The following is a 25,443-nucleotide window of genomic DNA, read 5'->3' as shown; positions in this document are numbered from 1 at the left end:
AATGATTATCTACGTCAAAGGTTCCAGCAGCCACCACAACGTCTATGGCATCAAGATCTGACATGTTAATGCCAAAGAGCATTTTGTGTGGGGTCCACCCACCCAGAGATCGTAGATGGCTTAATTTGCTGCCAAATGTCACACAGAAGTACATAATTATAGGTTTGTTTATATAAACGATGCCACCAATAACGTTGCTGTAAAATAGGGACTGTTGCAGACACACCGGCATGCGCAGAAGCTCTGCCTTCGTGTGCGGCAACGATCAAAGCAGGTCTGCGGTCCTTGTAGGAAATTAGCTGATCCCCAACTGAAAGAATTGTGGTATAAGGAACTTGTTTGGGAGATAAATGAGAAGAATCCTTCAAAGGGAAACCCTGTGGAGGAGCAGTTACATCCTTCGTAGCAGCAATAGCTGCCAACATGTCATTATCAATCTTAGTAATGGGCCTTGAAACTGCTGCTACGGAACATGTGGCTGCTGCAGATTTGGCCGCTTCATCAGCCGAAGAATTACCAACAGCATGTGCTCCAACACGCTGATGTCCAAGAGTACGGATAACATGTGTGAGTGGGAGACAATTATTAAGTTCTGCCACTCAAACCTAAAGCATTTTATGCTTTATTGCTCTGCCTTTAGAGTCTCTATAGTCATTTTGTGACCAAAAGAATAAGTTATCATTAAAAGATTGAACACAGTAGTAAGAATCACATACAATAAGCGTATTTCCGTTAGGATCAGCAAACTCAAGCGCAAGAACAAGAGCACGCAGCTCCGCCAATCGTGTGGTACAGTCCCCAATTGCCTACGTATGGACTATGGAAGACTTAAATTCTTCATTGACAATTGTACCAGCCACAATAGCGCAAGCCTCTGAATAAGCAGGTTTGGAACCAACGGCCGGTTGAGCAGAGCCAGTGTCAGTGTAGATGATACATATGTACTCATCCAAAGGTAGCAACTACAGGGGAAGAGGATGAACATGTTCATACTGTAAAAACTCCAATATCTGAAGAGTAGGATCAAAGATAAGCGTGACATTAGATGATATCAAAGAAGTAGCCCATTGATTCTAGCGGGGATGTGATGCTTTAGAGTTTGGTACACTCACCTTAGTCACTGCTTCTAAAGCAGGGAGAGGCGTAACCATAATGGTGCATTTCCCCTGAGCCAGCGAGTGTTCTTTTAGAATCACCATTTGGACCACTGTCAAAACTTTTTCAATATTCAAAAATTGCATTTCAGCCAATGTTTATGAATGTGATTTGTATGCAATAGGTACTGTGTCACCCTCATTGAACGTCAAGTAAGTGAAACCAACCTTCTACGACTATACGTATCACCAAGTTCGTGGTATTGTTGCGCGTCAACAAGTAGTTAGTAGCAAGCAAATCTGATTGCAAAGATTACACAATTGAGGTATGCTCCGGAAGCCAGCTGGCCAAACAAAATGTTGGTTGTATTAATGCATTTAGCGGTATAATACGCTGGGCGTAATCAGGAATAAATGTCCTCACAAAATTCAAAAATCCCAGCAAAGACTGAAACTTTTTCAGTGCAGAAGGAGGTGGCAATTGTGCACATTTCTCCAGAAAGTGGGGGGCCAACCCCCTACCTCCATTATTGAGCTTGCGGGCCAAAAAAGAGCACCGCAAAATGTGCAATGTGTGATTTTACAAAATTTAATTTGTATCCATAGTCAGCAATAACAAAATAATGCGATCGACTCGGACAAGATGTGGCATCAGTTCATTGTCCTTCAGATAAATATCATCAATCTATGAAAATGCACCAAGGTCTATGCTGTCTAACAAAGACACAACACGTGCAGCAAAAGCTCCGGGGCTATTCTTATACCCCATAAGAAAGCGTCTACATTTTTTTCTGATTTTCGACGGTGGTGAATGCTGTCAAGTCACTGCTCTCAGGAGCCAAGTTGTGTCTATAGAAACCATCAGAAATATCCAGTGTGGTTTTGTATTTTTTTACAACTTAGGCTGTTCACTAATGCGGAGCTGTGTGTCTTTTGTACCTCAAATGTACAACAATGACTATTCAAATTTTGATATTCTAAGACAATGCAATACTATCCGTCAGGTTTTGATACCAGAAAAAGAGGATTATTCATCGGTGATACGCATGATTCAATCACTCCTTGATACTCTGAGTCAGAATATCACAAATGGGAACCTTAGCTTCTTGTTTGATTGGATATTGTGGCTGTGGCTGTGGCATAGACTGTTATGGGAGCTTATGTGCCTGGGAATCTCTATCCCAGCCCACCTGATTACTGTACACCGCAGGGCGAAGGGTCAAAGCCCACTTGGCTGCAAAACCCTTTGCCTCTTCCTCAGGGACATACCACAAAAAACTCAGAAGTATCACGTCTTCCCCTTTGGGTGCAGCTTGCACAAATAGTGGTGGCTAATCTGCCTCTACTAAAAAAGTGTCATATGAAGAGATGAGGCTTTCCCATAAAACCACTGTGATTGTATGCTGTATATCACCTTCAATTTGGAAGACTATTTCATAGAGTTTATCAGGAGGGGCAACTTGTGTATTTCCTGTTTCTACTGTAATGAATGTATCAGTTGCTCTTGCCTCTAGACAGAGACACAGTGCCTCCAGCACTATGGTAACCTCTACTGCACTGTTGAGCAGAGTCACCACCCATGATCAGTCTAGAAATTGTGTCCCCATCATCTGAGGCATATTTTGCTGTTAAAGCAGCAACTTTCTTCTTCTGATACAGTGGTCTAAAACAAGGCAGATCATCTTGTTTGGCTTTAATGTCAAAAACTGTTAAGGTTGATCTTGTCCCTGTTGTGTGGTCGTACCCTTGCCACGATCCTGGCATTACCCTCCACCAACTTGAGCGTTCAATGTGTCCTATAAGGAATGAGGAGAGTGCAGGTCAGGGACCTGAAATCTATCGGGACTCTTGATTTTCGCACGATCGCGCAAGTCATAAGTATGTTCAGAAGACTCGGGTGTCGGTAAACCAGCACACAAACCCTGCTTCTGTTGTTGCTGCCCCTGTTTTTTATTTCTCCAGTTCCTTTTAGAAAACAACTGGCGCCCATCATTATCAGTCTGGGCCTTTTGTTGACTTTGAGTTTGAGTTTGCGTTTGAGTTTGTGGTTGAGTAAAAGGTTTGATTCCCAGACTATTGTGCCCTATGGTTTTATAAGCTTTGGCAATAAACTATGACAATTACAGCATCACCCCTAACATTTGCAATTATCATATCGAAAACAATCTCAAACACGCCCACCAGTTTAATTCCCAATTCCAGGTTCATCCTGAACACGTTTCATTATGGATGGGAGAACGGTCATTGAGGGGGTGCTGAAACACATTAAATATACCGCTGCAAACACTTTACCCCAAGTGTTACAATCAGATAATTCAGGAACCAGGTTGTTTTGCAGACTTATTGTCAAAAATTTAACTCTGGGCATAGTTTGCGTAGTAGCGCTACGCATAGCTACGCGAAGTGCATAGTGCGGGAGGTAAATGCTATTCGTGATGATTGCACAGTGCAGGATGCTTTTTCGCACTGTGCAATTGTTGCAAACGGCACCTTGCACAGTTAAAGCGGTCATTTTCTGCCACTCAAGTAGATTTGTACTCGAGTGGCAGCTTTCTCAACGCGGACTGCTAGCTTCTATCACGAGCGGTCACGAGCATACGCGATCACTCGCGAACGAGGAAAAATTCTCACCAGGATGTTGATTTTGCTCGCTCGCGGTCGCCAACGCGGTCAAGAAAAAAATGCCTGCTTCGCTACGCATTTTTGCACTGTGCTACGTGCAATTCTCGTCGCGCGTAGTAGCGTGAACTACGCACACTTGTGAGCGTAGCGAAGTACTACTCTGAGGGTTAGTAAAAATCCTGTGCTTCTCTACAAGTGTGGTCCTTGGGATAACAGCTTTGAGTTGCCCACATTTCTCAGCAAGCCAATAAGGAAGTTCATGCTAGTTTTGGGGATGCTTGCCCATCACGGAATTAACCATCAATGGACTGATGGTCACACCACCAGGTGCAGGTGGCTGCGCCACAACACCGGGTGGTCCCACCTGGAAGCTGTGCGACATGAACTGAATTACAGCTCGATGTATAAGTATTAATGAAGTGTATAATATGCGTAGCTTTGCGATTGAAGCAGTGAGATAAGTTGTGTGCGGGGTGTACCCAGCCAAAACAGGCCAAGTGACACCATCTATAGATAACGGGCCTAAACGGACTAGTGTTATTGGGTGAGCAACGGCACCATTAAAGCGGACCTGGTGTTGCCAAGCTGTTAGCAGAACCTCAAGAATTCTATATGGTCTACATTCCCACAGAGTCGCGGCGGCAGTATACTTGTGAAACAAATTGTCTGTCCCATCGACTGCCGGAAAGGTGAACCAAGAGTAAAATACCTCAAAGTGGAAAGCTGGATCCGCTTCCACAACAAAGATAAGTGAAAAACATGCATCAGGTACTGAAATAAGCCCGGAGCGGTGCGCGGATAGAAGGTGTTATGGCAACTGCCATAATGAATAATAGAGAATAGCACCCTATGCGTGGCAGCACAACAAAGGGTTAAAAGAAAGAGAAAGACCTTTTAAAATTCAAACTTGAAAAAACTATAAAATATCACAATATAGCAGGCAACACTGTCACAGCTGTCTCCGGAAACAAAAGTAAGGGGATTGTGGAGAAGCACAAGTACTACTCAGGAGTCTCACAGATAAGAACCAGACCAAACGTTGGCGGCGCCATGTTGCGGGGATTCTTCACATACACAGAACTATGCGCAGGAAAACAGGACCTCAGTGTATAGGGGTTGTACCTTCCTACCACATTAGTACACAAAATCCTCAAACTGATTAGCTATTAGTGATTATGTAGGAGAACCGATTAGCATCTAATTCGTTTTCCTACATAATTACAAAGCTACAAATGATTAGACAACCCAGAAGACAACACTCCCAACTCTCTCAGGAATCGAGGCAGCAAGACAAACCTTTCGCTCACTCACTCATACTTGTCCACAATAAGGATTGTCAAAGCCACTGTAATGTTCAAAATGTTTATTTTTACTATTGTGCTCTATAATGCAGTATACAAGCTACTACCAGCAGCACAACGCATAAACCTAAAACAGTTAGCGTTGTTACAATACCATAGAGTACAAAGGGGGAGGTCATCATATACAGAGAGTGGAAAAAGGACTACAAGGCCTACCCACCCTCCCCTTGGTAAGTTGAAGTTTATTATATAAAAGAAAATCTCTGGGCTTTGTCAGCAGACCCCATACCTTAGAGCCTAGATGGTAGGTTTACATCATAGTAACAGCATAGCTCTTCTCCAAGGAAAGTCTCTATTCAAGTGTGTGTGAACAACATGCATCCCCACAATCTCAAAGCATGAGTTTCCAGCTTTGCAGCTGTGTTTAGCACGTTTTGTCTAGGTGTTAGGGACTGACCAGAACAGAATAGCAAGGGGCATGTTTATCGACCTTGCACATTGTGTTCAGACTAAACTCTAGGAATAAGCAGAAAATATAGACAGCAGACAGTTCTCATGTGAAAGGCACAACCAGAGTCTTGCAAAACAAATAGACGTGGGCGGAATTTAAGGACTGGACTATCGCACGGTGATTGACCAAATCTCCGTGCCTCTCTGCGATATTTCCATTTTGCAGAGCCCGCCCGCCGACCTCCCGCCTCCCGCCTACCGCCTCCCGCCGGCCTCCCGCTTTCCACTTTCCCCTTGCTCACTTTGCCACTGGATTCAAGCAAGCTGGGCTGAAGACGGCTGGAATGCCAGAAACCGGTCCTCGGAAGCTTATTTCCGGTCCAGGGAAGACATGGCTTGGCAGTTCGGGCTGGACTGTTCCCATGAGGCACAGGGTCAGACTGATTTGCATGTAGCCATGTCTGAACTGGGGTGGCAGAGTGGGCTAAAGAACGGTGATGGATTAAACCCAGATCTTTTGACTGGGTGTGAGTGTTTGATTGATTCAGATACTCTGTCCATCACCACCCCCTTTTGTACAACCAGAGTCTTGCAAAACATATAGACGTGGGCGGAATTTGAGGACTGGACTATCGCACGGAGATTGACCAAATCTCCGTGCCTCTCCGCGATATTTCCATTTCGCAGAGCCCGCCCGCCGGCCTCCCGCATCCCGCCTCCCGCCAGCCTCCCGCTTTCCGCCTGCCTATTAATTATATTTTAAAGCTGGAAATAAAGTTAAAAGAAAACGTACCTAATTTTTGCGCCGCAAACTTCCTAGTCCGGCTTTTTTGAAACGGCACATGCAAAGGAGCATGCGCATGCACATTCCTGGCGAGGAATGTGCATGCGCAGGCTCCCGCGCATGCGCAGTTTCAAAGAAGAAGCCGGACCGGGAAGTTTGCAGTGCAATAATAAGATATGTTTTCTTTTAACTTTATTTCCAGCTTTAAAATATAATTCCAATTCCAAAAATTCTTTATTTCGGCCACATGGGCCATAAAAGATACAATAAAATACAGTACATATATAACACAGTATTTACATATAAAAAGTTCTACTAGATCTGCATGGGGTAAGGAATACATGGTACCAGTTCAGGGGGACATTTTCTTCCTTATTATCCATACTGCCATTAAGAATTTTGAGACAGCAAAGACAATATGGCCCAGGGTGTTAGTTTTCATAACCCTGTATGCCTGTAAGTACTCCCTAAAACCCAGGTTTCGGCACAGGGGTGCTATCCAGCGCTTCCTGGGACTCTGGTAGGCATGGCAAACAAACATTATGTGTAAATCATCTTCGTCCTGGGTTTTGCAACAAGGGCAAAGTTTGTCACCCCCTGTGGACCATTTATGGGTGAATACTTTGGTGGGAAGTGTACCAAACCTCCATTGCAGGAACAATTTCCTCGCCAAAAGAGGAAAGATAAAATCCATAAAAGGTTCAAAAAGATAAGAATTTTTGGATTCCATAAAACGTCCCGTCAAGGTGCCGCTGTTGTGAGCATTATCCATGTCAGCCAGATTTTTGATTTTATAGAGCTGGGTGAGAGTTTTGCGCGTAATCCTTTGACAGCCCTGAGCTGGATCATCCCATAGGTCTGGCAAGTTCAAACTGTGCAATTCCGTCTTGATAAAAGCCAGCCAGGGAATTTTGTTGCTACCATTCAGCCTCAATACATGAACAAGGTCCTGTCTGTAATGGTACAGTTCCTCGGTAGTCCATATCCGGTGCCAAAACTTCACGGGTTTCGACAGGAGGTCTTCGGCAATGGAGTGTAAACCCAAGTCTAGTCGTAGGGGGAGGAGTGGCGTACCTTGCGGGAGAGCGAGTAAGCGTCTCAAAAAATTATTTTCCACCGCTGCCAGTGCCTTCCCTGCTTTGTGACCCCACAACTCGCTGCCATACATGGCTGCTGCCTTCGCTTGGGATCTATATGTTTCCAGGGCCGGGCTTACAGGCTTAAAGGTGGACTTGTTTGCTACCTTCAAGAGTGCGCCCGATAGCTGGGATAGTTTCAGCCTTGACCTCGCTATCTGACAGTCCCAGGCTAAGTTTTCTTGTAATGTTACCCCCAGATATATAAAGGTCGAGACCCTCTCAAGACTAACTTCCCCGAGTTTTGGATTGGGTCTGGTTTTGGTAGGAGGATTGAAGATCATGAACTTAGTTTTTTCAGTGTTCACCTCCAGCCCATGTTGATGACAAAAAAGGCCAAAACCATTCACAATCCTCTGGATTCCCATGGGGGATTTGGAAAGCAGGAGGGTATCATCAGCAAACATAATTGCCGGGACCCTCCTGCCTGCCAAAAGCGGGGCATCATTGTCCTTAACAGTGTCAAGATGTTGAATGACACTGTTAATGAAAAGACAGAACAGGGTCGGCGCCAAGACACAGCCCTGTCTGACTCCTCGGCGGACCGGAAATTTGCCCGAAAGCTTACCATCCCTCCCACACCTCACTTGTGCATAGTTGTTCTCATGCAACCTGATGATAATACTAAGGAGGTGGGGGGGTACTCCTAGCTTCTGCAGAACCTCCCATAGTTTCCCTCTAGGGACTAGGTCAAAGGCTGACCTCAGATCCACGAAGACCATGTACAGTCTTCCTCCCTCTAGAGTTACAGTCTTCCAATATAGAAGGAGAAGGCGGAAGATCTGGTCCATGGTCGACGTGTTCTTTCTGAAGCCAGCCTGGAGGGGGCTCATGATGTCGTTGTCCTCCACCCAGTCCAGGAGGTGATTAAGGATAAGGCGTGCAAAAAGCTTTTGGGGTACATCTATTAGGCTAATGGGCCTGTAGTTCGCGGGGAGCAGAGTAGACCCCTTCTTATGGATCGGAACAATCTCTGCCCCCAGCCACGACCCGGGGATTGACATACCTCCTAGAATGGCATTAAAAAGAATGAGAAGGTATGGGCCCCAGATGTCCAAGTGATGCCTAAACAGATCCCCAGGTAGCCTATCCAGACCTGGCGCCTTCCCCAATGATAAATGCTTCAGGGCTGCCTCCACTTCCCCCAGGGATAGTTCCAAGTCATGGTCCTGTGCGCCGCAGGGCACTAAGAGGGCTATATCAGGGCAGGAGTTAGTGTCTTGGTAAAGCGCCCCAAAATGGGCCTCCCAAACCTCGGGGGCAATGTTGGGTTCCACTGCTTTTTTAAGTTCCCCTGTCCCATTATTGACAAGGGCCCAAAATTTACGGGAGTCCCTGACTTTTAGGGCATCATGAAGATCTTGCCAGTGATTCCAGTCCCACTCGGTCCTAGCAGTCGCCATCACTGCTTTGTAGTGTTTCCTAAGGTCACATACCTTGGCCTTATTAGACCCCTCTTTTATTGCAGCAATAAGTTCAGACTTTGCTGCCCTGCAGGAGGAGGTATACCAGGTGGGAACATGGGTCTTTTTCTTTCGATTTGGCACCACCGGGTGAAATACCTCAGCCAAATCGCTGACAAGATCCTGGTGGATGCCACCCAGTTTCACATTGTATTCTGGGGTTCTTGGTGCATTTAGAAGTGCGTCCACCTCCATAAGCCTTGGGAGTGCCAGCTCGTATAGCTTACTGATTGCCTCTTCTGAGCTCACAAGCTTACCCCACTTAACCCGGCGCCTGTTAGTTGTAAGGACCAGTTCCCCTGTGTCTCCCCCCGGACTTTCTACCAATGTACCCGCTAAGTGCAGGGGCCACTGGATGTTTAAACAAAGGGCATTGTGGTCACTATCTGACCTGCTTATTACCCTAAAGTCGAGGACTTTGGGCCAGAGTGTAATATCTAACATGATATAATCTATCCTCGACTCATGGCCCCTCCTGTTGAAAGTACACACTGAGGGGGTATCGGACGGGGTACGCCCATTACAAGCCCTCAGTGCGTAGTTCAGGGTAAGGGACATAAGTTGTATTGCAAGGGGGGACCAGACTTTGGGATGAGGGGAAGACGAGGGTGGAACCCCCCAGTAGTCATCCTCGGCCGTGAGGGCAAATATAATTAATAAGGCGGGCGGGAAGGCGGGCAGGAAGCGGGAGGCGGGCAGGCAGCCAATTTCCGTTCCGCTCTGGATTGTGCGGAAATTTGCACCATTTTTCCACCTTCCTTGCGGAAGGAGGAAAATGCAAATTATCGCACATTCTGTGGGCGGAACGGAAATGTCCGCCCACCCCTGAAAACAAAGGCATGTTGTAACATGCACAAAAGCAGAATCATGGCAGCAGAGCTCATGCTAACTTTGCATTGTTGACAATGACCCAATGACCATATACCAGATGCATCCCAGGAAATTGTTATTTTGCACACCATAATACCTCACTTCGGACCCAGCCATATGCAAATCAGACTTGACCCTGCTCCAAGGTGTATAATCCAGCCTGAACTGCCGGACCAGGTTGTGTGCTCACTCCTTAAAACATGCTAACATTGGCTTGTCCACAGATGGCATATTTAATTTACTTAGAAGTACCTAATAAAGTGGTACTACATGTACCCAGGGCCTGTAAATTACATTCTACTACTGAGCCTGCAATACTTATTGTGCCACCCACTTACTTAATACCTTACACACAGCTCTGGCCTGCCATTGCAGCCGGTGTCTGCAGTTTTAAACTATCATTTAAACTAGTCAACATATACTTTTTGTCAGGTCTAAACCCTTCCCTTTGAATGCATATAAGTCACCCTAAGGGAGGCCCTAAAGAGACCCACAGGGCAGTATGCAATGTATTTAAAAGGAAGGACATGTACTTTTAAGTTTTACATGTCCTGATGATGACAAACTCTTAAACTCTTTTTTCAGTATTGCATGGCCTACCTCTCCCTTACTTTAACATTAGAGTTACCTTATAAAATTCATTAAGCTGTAACTTTCAAATAGAAATAGGTCAACAGTTCATGTTGGTGTTTTTAGAATTGTAATGAAAAATACTCTTTCGTGGTAAAGTCAGATTTTTTAAATTATCATTTTTTTACATTATGCCACTTTTAGAAAGTTTCATTCTAATGTGAATCAATTCCAAGCAAAAAAAGGAGCTCAACAGTAATAAGCAATGCAAGATGGGTGTATACTTGTTAAAGTACAAATTTATGTAAAGAAACTATGTTGCATAAAAGGGTACATATTACAATTCACGTCTTCCAATCTGAGAAATATTGCCCATAAGATGAGCCCTGGTTAATCATGATTAATACTTGAGTTGCCTGCGTGCAGCAATTCTCATCTGAATCTTGAGAGGTTGCTAATTTAAATAACAGCTTCATGGTGAGTGCTTGCCCTAAGAAAGACGCTATCATGTGATATCTGATACTCGGAGTGCTTTCAATTTCAGTCACTGCCTTGAATTGCTCTTTGCTTTACAAAATAAGTCTACCTGCTCAGTCTTCTAAGGGGTCTTCATTCCACATAAGAACAACCAGTCCTGAAGTTGGTCTCAGATGCTTTCACACCATACACTGAAACATCGACAATCCAACCCATTTTCTTTGTAATTAACATTTCAGGAATTGTTCAATGTAAAGCCAATGATGATTTCCCTGTCTTCCAATATGTGTAATGGGTTATGCCAAACGTACTCATGAGAAAAGAGGTGTAATAAATGAATGTTCATCTCAGTCCCTTTTGTATATATTTATATGTGAATTGTAATATGTACCCTTTTATACAACACAGTTTATTTACATAAATGTGTACCTTAAGAAGTATACACCCAACTTGCATTGCACATTTCTATTGAGATTTTTTTTTCTTGCGATTGATTCACGTTAGAATGAAACAATTTGTTTTGAAATTCAATTGGAATAAGCCACTAATCAGGACTCACGATAATTAATGTCTGAAATCACTGAATTAGTTGATACGAAAAAAATCCTTGTAGGAATTGTTACCTGACTTTGAGTTATACCCAAGCCTTCAAATGCTTTTTGGGTTGCCCATTTTCCTGTTAAACTTTTAGAAAGTTGGCATTTTCAAGCCCTAGCCATTTACTGCTTGCAGCCTGTCTCTGGTTCACATGATTGAGTGTTGTTGGCAGTGCTGGGCTTTGTGCATTCCTCCTAGACAGCTAAACACAATAGAGAGATTAGGTGTTCCTGAATGGGCCATCACTGGCACGATGGGAGGGTGGAGCTTGCTGCCTGCTGTGCTATCTTGCTGCCTGATGACTTCTTGCCTGGGGGAGAAGGGCTTGCCTGTAACTTGCACTCAGGACTGCTAGAGTGACTCTAAGACTAGTCTCTTGCAATCAGAACCTGGACTCTGCAACTGTGCATTTTACCCTGCCAAGTGTTGGCACCACCCCATTTCTGGACCCTTGGAAGTGGGCCTGAAGGTGATCTGCCAGCCTATCTCGGAATTGAACTAATGTATCTCCACTGCTTACTGGCACAACCCTGAGCAGAACTGACACATCACCTCTGCCAGGACTTTGCATCGCAGCCTCGCAGCTTCTCTGAACCAACGCATCGCATTGGCTGCGTGACACATCCTCAACTTAGGACTTCCCATCCCAAACCCTTGCCAATTGGATCCTCAGTGATGATTCAGGACCTCATATCCCAGCCTTGCAGCTCCTCAAAACCTATGCTTCACCACGGCTGTGCAACACATCCTTGATGCCGGACTTCGCATTGCCAGTCCTCATCAAAGTGATCCTCGATGATTAATTACCTCGCATCGCAGCCCTGCATCTCCTCGGATCCAATGCATCACCTGGGCTGCGCAATGCATCCTCAATGCCAGACTTCGCATCACAGCCTCGAAGCTCCTTGGAACAGATGTATCACCTTGGCTGTGGGACACATCCTTGATGATGGACATTGCAATGCTCAGTAACCAGGATTGTAGGTACTCTTGTTAAGCAGGCCTGACCGTGTCTGTCTAGCTGGCCCATGCTCCATCGCGGTTGGCCTGCTCGTGACTTGGTCCCAGTGCAGCGCTACCAAATAACCAAAGGTGTTTATGGCACTATTTTCACTTAAATCTTTAACATTGCATGTCTCTGGTTCTACTGATTGGATATCTGTTGTTTTGATCTTGTTTTATTTATCAAAATGATCCTTTCTGTGGTGTGTTTTCACTTTGTCACTGTTTGAAGTGTTGCAAAAATACTTTGCACATTGTTTCTGATAAACCCGGACTGCTCTGTGCCAAGCTACCTGAGAGTTTAGCTCAGGTTCATTTGGGGTTTGGCTGTGACTTCACCCTGACAAGGATTGTGGGTGCTGTTTGAGTAGAGTTTCACCCCCTCAATAGATAACACAGTTCCTTACATATACAAAAAAGGTGAAGGCTTGAATTAATCTCATCCACTGGTAATTATTGGGGTGGCCTCTCATTCCATCATTAATATGCACATTACGCCACCTCTGTTTGGTCCCAGCCATATTCAAATCAGTCGTGAACCTGCTCCAGTGGGAAGAGTCCAGCCTGAACTGCCAGGCCTGGTCCTCTTTGAAGTGAAATACAAGCAACCCAAGTCCGATTTTGCATTCTTAGAGCTCATCAGTCGTGTACAGCTTGGTTACAGTGGCACAGTGTGCACGAGACCCATATCTGGGAAATCCTCTTCACATCGGATGTCACCTTGAAGTATACCAAAAAGTGATGGATGAAATGCTTGAGTTCTTCTCAGCCACTGATAATTACTCTGGCCACATCTCGGACAATCATTATTTTGCACACCATGCCACTTCTGTTTGGTTTCCAGCATATGCAATGCAGTCGAAAACGCTGAATTGGAGTGCGATCCAAACTAATTATGATTGGCTAAGATTATTTCAAGCATTCCATCCATCACATTGTTTTTGACAAATTACATTCACAGCACAATCAAATATCAGTGCTTTACACAGAAGTCAAGACAAGCCACTTTTGCAGATCTATTACATGCTAGGGAACTCAAAGGTTAATTGTGTAAATGTAGATTGATCCTTAGTGAAATAATAATTGTCGTTTAACCTGTTCAATTTTCCCCTTTCATGATCTTACATCCAGTACATCACGTTCCATATAGAGGACGTGACCAGACTACGGAAGTATACCAACATCACGGGTGAGGATGAAGTAGCACGCGAGGCGTGTCCTCTCTGCCCTTTCCCATCCTCTGCCTCCTGCAAATCATCCACAATGTTTTATGGCAGAGGATGCAAATGAGTGAGGGTCAATATATATCGCTACTCCAGAACCAAAAACAGCATCAGGCAGGTTAGTACATGTCATCCCCTAAAAAAAGTAATCAAGTCTGCACAGTTTTAATTTTTCACCCTGATTGCTCTAAAAAAAGGAAAAGACAGTTGAATGTGTACACACATGTGGCTGCCCCTGTGGGTTCAGATGACTCACTTTACAACATCTACTACCAACCCATTTATGTTTTTTGCCCCGCCATGATTAACTTTCTGGCGCTGTCGTGTAGAGTACAGTAAACGAAGACCGTTGTTTTTACAAATAGACAAGAAAGCATTTCACGTGAAAGCAGAAGAAAAATAGTTTATTGGCTGCGCTAATGTTTTGAAGCATGCCCTGGTCCTTTAGAAACCATCAGAAACAAAATCCTGCATGGTGACTAATGGTTGCTCAGCGATGCTATAAATCTGTCCTGCTGTTCTGATGTTCAGTTAAGATTTCCCAGTTGCAAGATAATAGAAAAAGTGATTGATGGCTGCTATTCCAAGAGCTTGCTAAATTAAATAAAAGGACATTCTGTACAATGCTCTAAACACTGCAATACCTTTACCTTCAAATAGAACGTGTAATATACAATACACATAATACTTAGGGGTCCAAAGATGAAGGTGGGCGTGCATAAATGTGAATTTGCAGCCTATTCCTTTTAGCTTGCCTTTTCCCCTGTCCAGCAGTAAATTGTCGTCCGTCTATCTCACGATTTCCTGGGGTTAAGCGAAGTGCTGGTAAACATTGCGGAGCGCATCATATGCCAACTACATCCCGTGCCTTATCTTCGTAAATTAAGGCATTAGCCGTGGCTTTGGTTTTCTTTGAGGCACCGAGCAACGGATTGGATTCCCTTTTCGTCTGAATTTACAGGTTAATGTGCTGAGTACATTTCCCTTTTTAATCATTCATTTAATTATCGCAGAAAAATAATTGGCTATTATGAAGTGACTTCACGCCTTTTTCTAATGGCTTTTAATGAGTCTAGCATTTCCCAGTGCTAATTTCCTCAGACACAAACGCGTGTATCGCGACCTCGTTCGGTGCGCCGACGAAGAGCGCTGGCCTTTCGTTTTCCCATAATCCCCCAGTAGCCTTCTCGCTGCGATTTCTTTCCTGACCTTATTCTCAGGCTGATCTTTGTCACATTCTTTGAAGGGTTCCTCATTTGTCTGCCGCCGTTTTACAAAGACGTGTGAACGTATTTGTTTAGCACTTCTGCCATCTCTTGTTCACAGACGATAGCTACACCAGCCGTGCCATGTATTCCTGCAGTGTCGATGCCGAAGGACGCGCACTTTCTATTGTGCTGTGCCGTTTTGCAGGTTTGTTCTCGGTGTGTGTCCGCATGTTTCATGAACAACCTCTGAAATCCAGGCTGAACAAATCTCACAATGTTATTTGTCAAACCCAATAAAAGGCGAGGCTTTGATTCCTATTAGATTATGGTGGAGCAAGTAGAACTCGAACCCTGGGTGATATCAGGCACGCTCTTCTGCATTGATCACTGTACTACCACATCTATTGGTATTTATGTCATTTGGCATTGGAGGAAGGCTGGGTTTGTTAAACAGGATTCAATTCTAAATGTCTGTAAATACTCAAATTGGAAGCATTATTAGTTTGCCCAATACCAGACAAAGTTATAGTATCTGTCAAATAGACACATTAAGCAATATTTCTTTAGATTAATGCACAATAAAGTGTCTTCTCCCTCAAAAGCTGCGGTCTCGTTAATGCAGGTTAGGCAGAGCGGTGCACACAACATTTGCAAAACACCCAGGGGCATATTCACAAGGAGCTCCTGCCGAATTAACATCACTTTTGCACAGGCAAAGTCGTGATAAATTTACCACCCCATTCACAAGCTGGTGCTAACAGCCCCAGCACCAGTTTACCCGCGACAGCAGCTGCAAAAAACATCGCAACAGAGGACTCCCGCAAATATCGCTAATGAGATGCAGAATAGGCGTTCCCATGCCAAAAGCCATGACAACACCATACCACAACTTTCACAATGACCAGACAGAACCGCGAAAGAAAACACAAAACATGCGATAAGCTGTGTTTGCAGCAGGAAATTTACACCTGCTCTGAACTGGTGTAAAGTCGGACCACAGTCTGCACCACAAAAGGGACCACAACCCACAGCCTGAAGCCAATGAGATGCCAATGAGCAACTGAACATGCAGCACCGACACCCAAGAGGGCCACAGCACCCACCAACACCACACCCAGACCCACAACACCCCCTTTTCCCCAGGCCCACCTCCAAACCCAAACCAAGAAACTATGCACCAACAAGCAAGAAAATTAACATAAATGCGTTGCCAGAAAATGGAGAACCAATCATACAGCAATGCAATCACCAACACAAAACACTATACAAATAAAAGACAAAACAACCATTTGGATGAGTCCTAGCAAGTCCACACTGGACAATCTATAGGACATAGCCTGGAAGATGAAATCTAACTGAAGAAGGTGTGCCATGCGCCTAACAAAGGAAAGAGAGGGAGAGAGCAAGGGAGAGAGCAAGGGAGAGAGACGGAGTGAGATTGCACAAGCAGAGCAAGGCCTTGCAAGGGACCTAGCACCACATGCCAACATGTGTGTGTGTATCGTCATCCGTACACCATGAGGCCAAGGCTGTGTCCCAATCTCACATTCCGAAAACGCAAGTAGTAGTCACACAAACCTCAGGGATGAAAGTTCCATTGTTCCAATGCTGAAGGCGGGAGGACACCTGCACCTCTGACCTTGGTCCCGAACGCACCTGGAACACCCTGAGAGAGATGCCATGGCAGATGTGGACGACTCCCACACCACGCATTGCGCAAAGGAACCATCCAACTGATCCATACCCCGCACACAGAAGCCCTTGCCTGAGGTACTCCCGCATGGGATGGCCTTGACTGTCATGGAAACAGCAACCCATTCAGCCCAATGTTGCACACACATTTGAATCATTGCTCAGAGCTGTGGCATATACTCCACACAACTGCTGCAGTACAGAAGAGTGCCAGTTCAACGAGACGCACCAAGGAAATGGCAGGCCATACCGGGCACATGCACAAACCCCGTCACGTGGAATACTACCATGCGCGTATGCTGCATTTACTGGGCGCAGTGTCACTGGCAGTGCTGCGGATCAGTTACTGGCTCAGCTTCCATATTGCCTACCTCACCTGCGTCCAGCCCTGTTTCCACTGCCGAACATGCACATTCGAGTATCCCATGGATGTCTGCCTATCCTACACAACCGTAGATGAATTGGACTATGACTTGTGTGTGCGCCCCCTGTTGGATCACAAATAGGAGTGTAACCGAGACAGCCATGCATGGGATGCTTTGACATACTGTGTATGTATTGGCAGTTGTGCATGGGAGATTGCACAATTCCTCATGTGCAGTGACCACATAGAGGCGCTACCTTATTGGGCTGTCTTGCCGATTGGTGAAACAGCATGGGCTGACCACACCTGCCCAGACCAGTTAATGGATTGGCTCACACTGGTGTTCCTTGAACACAACAAAAATGTACTATTGGAACACATTGCATATGAAGCTGCATGGGCATTCATGGACGAATAACTATGTTCCTGCAGCCACATCCGATTGTTACCCTCAACACAGGTCCCAACAACATGTTGCATCATGGGGATTGCTCAGATATCCCACCTCAACAGAGGACACAGCTGCCATCATCCGAACTCTGGATGCATGTGCATGAAACAATGCGTGTGTACACACACCTGTGCAAGGTGAGGCAGGTCCATGGTCGTAGCAACACAGCTTCATTTAGCAACGTTGCCAATTTCGATACACTGCTGGGGCACAGCACACACACAGCACTGTGGCACGCGATGTGAACCTGTCAGACCCTTTCCCCTGAGCACTGTCAGCAGAGCAGACAATGGGCTGGGAGTGTTGCCTTCCATGATGATTTTCGTCCATTGTTGCAACAACAATGTGTGAACCTCAACATGTACCCACGCTACGTGCAAGTGTCTTGAGCATGTCCCTGCCTGTTGTGTCCCTTGCCTCGTCCGTACTGACACACACATGCCAATAAAGTCTATGTCACCCCACTGGTGTCTAACTGTGAGGTGTGTTGATTTGATTGTTCACTCATGTGCCACAATAATCATCGTCCCTACACAGGGAGGGACTGACTGACGCTTGTGCAATGGTGGTGTGTCCCTTTTGCAAGTTCAACCTCTATGAGCCAGGCCTTGATTTGGGATAGGTGCTGGCCAATATGTGCACTTACGTGTCTTCCGCAATGTGAGTATGGTGTGCAACCTCTGACCATGTGGAGCAATGTCATATATCATAGCATAATGTGTCCACACAAATGTGTGTAAGTGGGTATGCAATGTGCTGTTCTGTTGTCACATGTGATGTAGGGCACCACTCCTGGCCTGCTACCGATTTGGTCAGTCCTTCACACAGCCCTATTAAACACACAGATGTGTGCCTAGTCTGGGGGGTTGTGAGATCATTGTTAATGTGCAATGGGGACACAGCTAGTACTCACCTTCACAGTCAACCAATTTGCCATGTGTCTCAGGGATACACATGCGTATAGATGTAAGTTACTGTTGGACAGGCCTCGTGGAAGGCCCGCTCCCTCCCCGCATGATAGGGCCCGGACACCGGTTCTCCCTGTATCCCCAGAAAGAACCACCCGGCAACCCACCGAGGCAACCCGCAACCCGTCCCCAACGGGACTCCAGCTCCCGAACACCCCAGTATCGGCTGGCCCGGGCCCCCATCAGCACCATTGCCCCGGCCCAGCCGCCATCTTTGGACACTGCATCACGAGGCCGCATGGCCTCGGCTCGACCCCAACCCTGGGCCTGGCCAGGCCCCGACATCGAGGCACCTCCATCCACCCAGGAGGTGAAGAGACCACTTGCAGGTCAATGGCAGAAGGAGTGTCAATGGCTCTCCTCCGCCAGGTGTCGATCGTCCCCGGCCTCCCCGGGCGCTGGCTCCACCCCCCTGCTGGGTGTCTGGACTCCCTCATCCCGCACCTCCCGACCTCCAAGCGCGAGGGTCCGGACATCAAAGGAGACCAGACCTATAACTGGGGCAGCTACAGAGCAGGAAGGCAGTTGTATCCTGGAGTCGAGAGACACTGAGAAGAACTCATCCTTGACGGACTGCTGGCGCTGCCGCAGCCCTGCCTTGCGAACCCATCTCTGAAGCCTGCTGGCGCTGCCGCGGCCCTCTGCAACGTGCACCTTTGTCTTAGCCTGCTGGCGCTGCCGCGGCCCATCCTTGTGAACCATCGCCTTGGCCTGCTGGCGCTGCCGCGGCCCCTCTGCAACGTGAACCATCATCCTAGCCTGCTGGCGCTGCCGCGGCCCTCCTCGTTGTAAAGCATTCATCCTGGCCTGCTGGCGCTGCCGCGGCCTTCCTTGCCGAGAACTTTCATCCTAGTCTGCTGGCGCTGCCGCGGCCCTCCTTGCCGAGAACTTTCACCCTAGCCTGCTGGCGCTGCCGCGGCCCGACCTTGCAGACCCCTAAGCTCGAGGATTGTGAGCTCCTTCTTGCCGCCCCTGTACCAGACCGGTACCAAGACTGTCCCGCTACCCCTTTCCCTACAGAGACTAGAATTGGGAGGATCCTCGTGTCCTGACCCCACTGTATCGTTGATAACCTTGCCTCAAGAACCTTATATAAAGTGTGTAGATCACATCCTTGTGTGGTGTCCATCTGTGGGGGGGAAGTTACTTGTCTGTACGATCGCCGGAGACGGCCCTCACCGGAGGCCTCTTCCCCTGTACTCGGCCGACCCTCCGGGTCCCCGTCTAACAGTTACCATGGTGTACCTTCATGTGCCTTCATTGTCCCTACATCTAGCCATACTTCCATACGTGAGTGAACATATAAATGACACATCTGTGTGATTTAGAATGTTTTATTCCCATTCAGGTGAGTGACGGAGCTGGTGCTGTACATGGCCATCCAAGCCCACATCACATGGAAGCTCAGTGGTGGAACAAACACAGTCCTTTGGGGATTGAGAAGTGATTAGGAAGTGGGAGAGTGCGGTCCACAGCAGGGTTGCTGTGTAATTGGCCAGCAGTGATGAAATGGCTGTCCATGTCGGGGTTCGGGTGCATGTTGCAGAGTGATCCGGAGGTCAGTATAAGGTATTTCCCAGGGCATGATGCATAGGTCATAACCAGGCAGGGTCGGGCATATGGCGGTGATGGATGCTACTGCCTCCATCCTCACAAAGTACTTCCCATCCCCTTCTTACTCCCCCGATACAGGTTCTGTGTCTGGTGTGTGTGGCGGGGTGATGGCTGTATCACTGTGTGCCACTGACACAACAGACTGTGAAAGTGATGGTGCAGTATCACTGATGCCACAGACATATAAGGGTTCTGAGCTGTGTGTGTCGATGCTCCCATTGCAGTCATGTGGGACTGGCTCAGTGTCAGCAATGGCAAGATGAAGTACTGCAGGGCATTGAGGTTCCCAGTTACTACTCGCTGGTGTCGAGCCGTGGCAGACAGACTTCCAGCCTGCATCTGCTCCATGGTCACCATTGACCTCTGCATCTGTGCCAACTCTGTGCTCTGATCGCTATTGCCTGTCTGACCACACAGTTCTTGTATTAGATTCATTGCCCCAGCAATGTCAGCCAAGGTCTGTGGTGGAGCATGGTGCATACAGGGGGTGTCCGATAGAGACTGTACGTGGTCCCAGATTGGACTCAGACACCCACGTCTGGCATCGAGTTTGGCTGCCACGAGTTCAAATCCCTCCCGCAGCTGATCAGCCAACTCCACCTGGCAACACCACATAGATTGTTGGAACTCCATGAATTGGTCGAGGGTGCTGGGAGACAGCCATGGTGATGTGTGTTTCATGCTGTGTGGTCTGTGCAGGTGGTGGGCTCACCTCTGGGTAGCTGGCCGGCCCTGCTTCTGGGGTTTGGGTGCGGAGGCTATCTACGATCCGTTGAAGTGTGTCAGTGCAGATGACCAGGGGGTCCTCTTCATCATCACTGAAGATATGTCCGATCTGCTCTGCAGGAGGTGTTGTTTGTCCCTCTGCAATGTGAAAGGGGAGATGCAGGTTAACAGAGTTGCACATGTATGTTGGAGATTTGCAGATGTTTATGTTCAGACTCCATGCCAATGTACATTGTGACTGTTTTGGTGTAGCCGGTTATTTGATGGCAATCTGTGCGTTTTTCGTCTACATGGAGGATGTGTGGTAGTACCCGTGCATTGTAAGTACACAGTGTCAGGCAATGCCTGATCTGAGTGGACAGTTACTACGCATGTACGAGACCTATTGTGAGTCGTGTCCTATGGTGCTGGTGTTGCACTTTTGTACCTCATTGCCATCATTGCTGATGTTCCTTGATTTTTATGTGTGTGCCGCATTGTGGGGGAGTTGCCCCTGCAGCTCTGATTTCGTGTAGCCTTCTCCCTTTGAATTGTGTGCTTTTCGGGGCCTGATTTGTTTTTGACTTGGATCATGTGTGCTCTCGGACAGATTTTGTGGCCTGGTGCATTGTTTGTCTGCTGCGTGTATTTTATGGCATGGGTTGTGTGTGCATGTGAACATGTTAGAGTCTGACGTGCTCCTTTACGGATGTGATCTACACTGGGCTGCCTCCTTGTCGATTCGTAGACCATCTCATGATTCTGGGCTGCTGCCTTGCTATTCGGCATGCAGTGTTACTTGCTTAGTCAGTGTGGGCCACAGTGTCGCTCCTTTGCTGGATTCAGCACATATTGATGGGTCGGTTGTGGTATTTGTGATCTGGAGGGGGCCCTTTGTGCACATTGTGGACGGGCCGACTTGGCATTTCTATGTGTGCTGCAGTGTGCCAAGGCTCTCAGTGACATGATCCAGGGTCATTGTGGGTGTGCAGTGTGCTACACATAATTGTGCATGTGTGCCATTGTGCCCATATACCCCTGCCACCCCCGTCCCTGGTCATTACTCACCCTGTTACTGTTGGGTCAGGTCATATCATGCTGTGTCCAGGCCCCTAATTCCTGCCACCGTTTCCACACTGCGGACTGTGGCCACCATTTCTTCCAGCTCATCAATCACCTCCTGCGTAGCAGGACTCCCACCTCCGGTCGCCCTTGCTGCCTTTCTGTTGGCGGAGAGCTTCTCTTTGGTGCAGCTGTGCACTAAGCATGGGCGAATTTTGCGAATTGAAAATTCGCAAATTTGCGGATTTGCGAATTGGCAATCTGCAAAATTCGGGAATTTGCGCAAATTTTTCAGATTTTTTTATTTTTCAGTGTTCACGAGGTGCTTTGCGTGTTCGCGGGTGTTCACGAGGCGCTTTGCAATTTCACGGGTTTTTTCTTTTGCCTGCTTAATCACTGCCACCCTCTTGTTTTTTATGCCTATCTGCCCTCTGTACCACTTGTTTCTGTGCCCTTCTGCCCTCTGCCCCACTCATTTTTTGTCCCCTTCTGCCCTCTGTCCCACTTTTGTGCCCTTCTGCCCTCAGCCCCACTTAGAATGGCGCCGGCAAGCTGCCAGCGCCATTCTAAAATAGCTAGAAATAGTTTCAACAGGAAGCACTAATAGATAAAGTAAAGCAGGTGCTCAAGTTGAAGGTCAAATTAAGTTACATAATCATTAATCACCCCAAGTTTGGGGTGATTAATGATTGTGTAACTGAATTTGAGCAGCACCTGCTTTACTTTATCTATTAAGCTTCCTGTTGAAGCTGACTTTTGTAACTATTTTAGAATGGCTCTGGCAGCTTTCTGGCGCCATTCTGAAAGAGTTACAAAAGTCAGCTTGAACTTTTGACCCAATCCGTTCCATTCGCGGATTTTCGTTTGCGGATTTTGCGGGAAATTCGCGAATCTCGCGGATTGCGAATTTACCGAAATTCCATGAAATTCGCGAGTGGAACGGATTTTCCACTCATGCTTACTGTGCACTTCATGCCAGCGCCTCTTGACCTACTCCAGTGACTTCCTTGCCACTCCAACTGCATTGACGTTGTCAACTATGGCCTGCCATATTTCCGTTTGGGTTTCCATTCCACAGTGGAGGTAGCGGACAGTTGTTGGTAGTGTCCTATGACCTCCGTGACGATGATCAGGTCTTCCTGCGGACTGAACCCCATTTTCCTCTTTTCCTTGCCCTTCCCCGAACACCAGGTTCCATTCTGGTCCTCCGTGGGGCTAGTGGCGTTCGGCTTGTCCTCTGCATTCGGTCCGGGTGCATCCATGGTGCAACGCAGTTTTAAATGTTTCCTTTTTCTTTTATTGTGCATTTTCCCTCCAGACGCATGGGATTTGCAGCCCTGTGGCTGTTTTTCTCTAATTTTTGTACCCCGATAGGCTCCATTGCATGTTTTTTTGCGTTTGCGTATCGGATTTTTGCGGCGTGGGGTTGATTTTCTCACTGATTTTTGACGCGTTATCTGATGACTATCGCATGCTTCTGCATTGTTGTGAATTTCACATTGACAAGGGTTATTTTTCAGCGATGGGCTGCAATGTTGAAAGTTGTGTTACGCTACTCTTGCGGTAATTATCACACATTCTTATGAATATACCCCTCAGACTTAGTACACTGTGCTGAGAACATATAGAGAGACTTTAAGCTAGCCACCATATTTATTTGAAAGGTTTTATAAAGCGCAAACATGACCCATCAGGGTATCAGAGCTGGGTGTACACAAAGCATGCAGGATAAAGAAGGAAAAGTACTAAATTGAACATGTAGGTAGTCAGATAAATAGTAACAAGAGTAGAACAATCAAGCTAATAGAAGGTAACATGCAGAACGAATGCACTATTGAACATTAAAACAAAGCTGTAGACCAGAAGTAAAGGTTAGTTTGGGTGCTTCAGGTCTATCATTGCAAGTAGCTTTTCTGGAGCAACCCTTTGGCTTCTTTTTTGAATGTGGCAGTTGAGGAGTTAGATCTGATTTCTGGCAGTAGAGCATTCTAAATTTGCGGAGCAAGGCCAGAGAAGGCTCAGTGATAAGTTCACTTCTTATTACATTTTTGTTGTTTCAGTAGTAGATTATTAGAGCTTCTTAGGGATCGAATGATGCCAGAGAGTTCAAGTTTTTTTGCCATTGTTATGGTGAAGTGCTTTGTGTGTCAAGCAGGTTATCTTGAAATGAATCCTTGCTTTGAAGGGGAGCCACTTAAAATGAATTAAGTCTGGTGTGCTGTGCGCACATTTTCTTGAGCCTGTGTTGATTCGGGCCGCAGCGTTTAGAATAGCCCTTAAAGGAGCCATATTAGCTAAAGACTTGTGTCTTGAGTTTGTATCATGTACCACAAAGGGCTCTGAGGCCTTAACAAGATTTGTTCCCTCTTGTCTGTCTTTCATCAGGATGGTGAGTGCAGCAACTTGTTTTTATTTTTATTTACTTATTTATAAAGCACGACATCCAAATGGATATCACAGTGCTAAAGGAAAGCTCTTTCAAGTGAGAATATTCAGTGGGGAGGAGAGTTTGGTAGTTAATCAGGCTTTGGGGAATAAATGTGTTTTCAGCTTCTTCCTAAATAATAAATGGCAATCAATGAGTCGAAATTCGGTTGGAAGTTCATTCCAGAGTTTTGCTGCCAGATGTGAAAAGGTCCGACTCCCTACTCTGGACTTTTTAATGTGTTTGGTGGTTGCCATGGCCTGGTGGAACGATCGCAGATTCTGGTTGGGAAGATAGAAATTGACTCTGCCTTGGAGCATTTTTGGTCCGGCATGATGCAGGATCTTATGTGCATGACACAGTAATTTGAACATGGCCCTTTGTCTCATTGGGAGCCAGTGTAGAGTCATCATGCATTCTGAGCCTTAACTATACTTCCTCTTATTGCAAACCGCCTTTGCGGCCGTATTCTGGACCAACTGAAGTCGAGTTAAGAGGTAGTCTGCCATGCTGACAAAGAGAGCATTCCCATAGTCTAGCCTGCTAATAAGCAATGCTTGGACCTGGGTTTTTCTACACTCCAGCGCAATCCACTGGAAGTTCTCTTTAGCATTTTCAGGATAGCAAAATTTTTCCCACAGAGCGCATGAACATGATTCTGCATGGTAAGTGTGTTAGCCATGAGAATTCACAGAATTTTCCCCACCTGTTTGGTGGCTGGGGGTTTGCCCAGGGTAGAGGGCCACCAAGTTGTATTCCAGATTTGGTGACCGTCCCCAAACAGTAGGATTTCGGACTTGTCTGCATTAAGCTTCAGACAATGGTCAGACATCCTTGCCGCCATTTCTGTAAGACAGCTAGTGAGTCTGATCCTGGTGTCATCTTGTTCGTCAAAGGTAACCATCAGTTGGGTATCATCTGCATAGGAACATATATTGATGCCCCATTTTCCACATATTTTCACCAGAGAAGACACATAAATATTGAAAAGCGTGGAGCTCAATGATGCACCCTGTGATACTCCATGTTTGATGGGAGATGGAGTGGAGGAAAAGGTACCTAGCTGTATAGTTTGTGTTCGATTGGTCAAAAATGAATGGAGCCATCGTAGCGCTTTGGAATGTATGCCTTTTGTGGACAGAGTTTTCAGCAGGAAATGGTGTGAGATAGTGTTGAACACTGCCGACAGATCTAATAAGATCAGGGCATCGGCTTTGCCCTGGTCTACCACACATCTAATCTTGTCCAGTACTGCTAAGAGTGTTGTCTCAGTACTGCTGTTGGTTCTGAAACCCATCTGGGAGATATCAAGAAGTTCATTGGCTTCAAGATAATGAGTCAGCTGCTTATTCACTAATTGCTCCA

Source organism: Lissotriton vulgaris, chromosome 3_1, assembly GCF_964263255.1.
Source record: "Lissotriton vulgaris chromosome 3_1, aLisVul1.2, whole genome shotgun sequence".
Classification (NCBI taxonomy): domain Eukaryota; kingdom Metazoa; phylum Chordata; class Amphibia; order Caudata; family Salamandridae; genus Lissotriton; species Lissotriton vulgaris.
Note: the sequence above shows the minus strand (reverse complement) of the source record.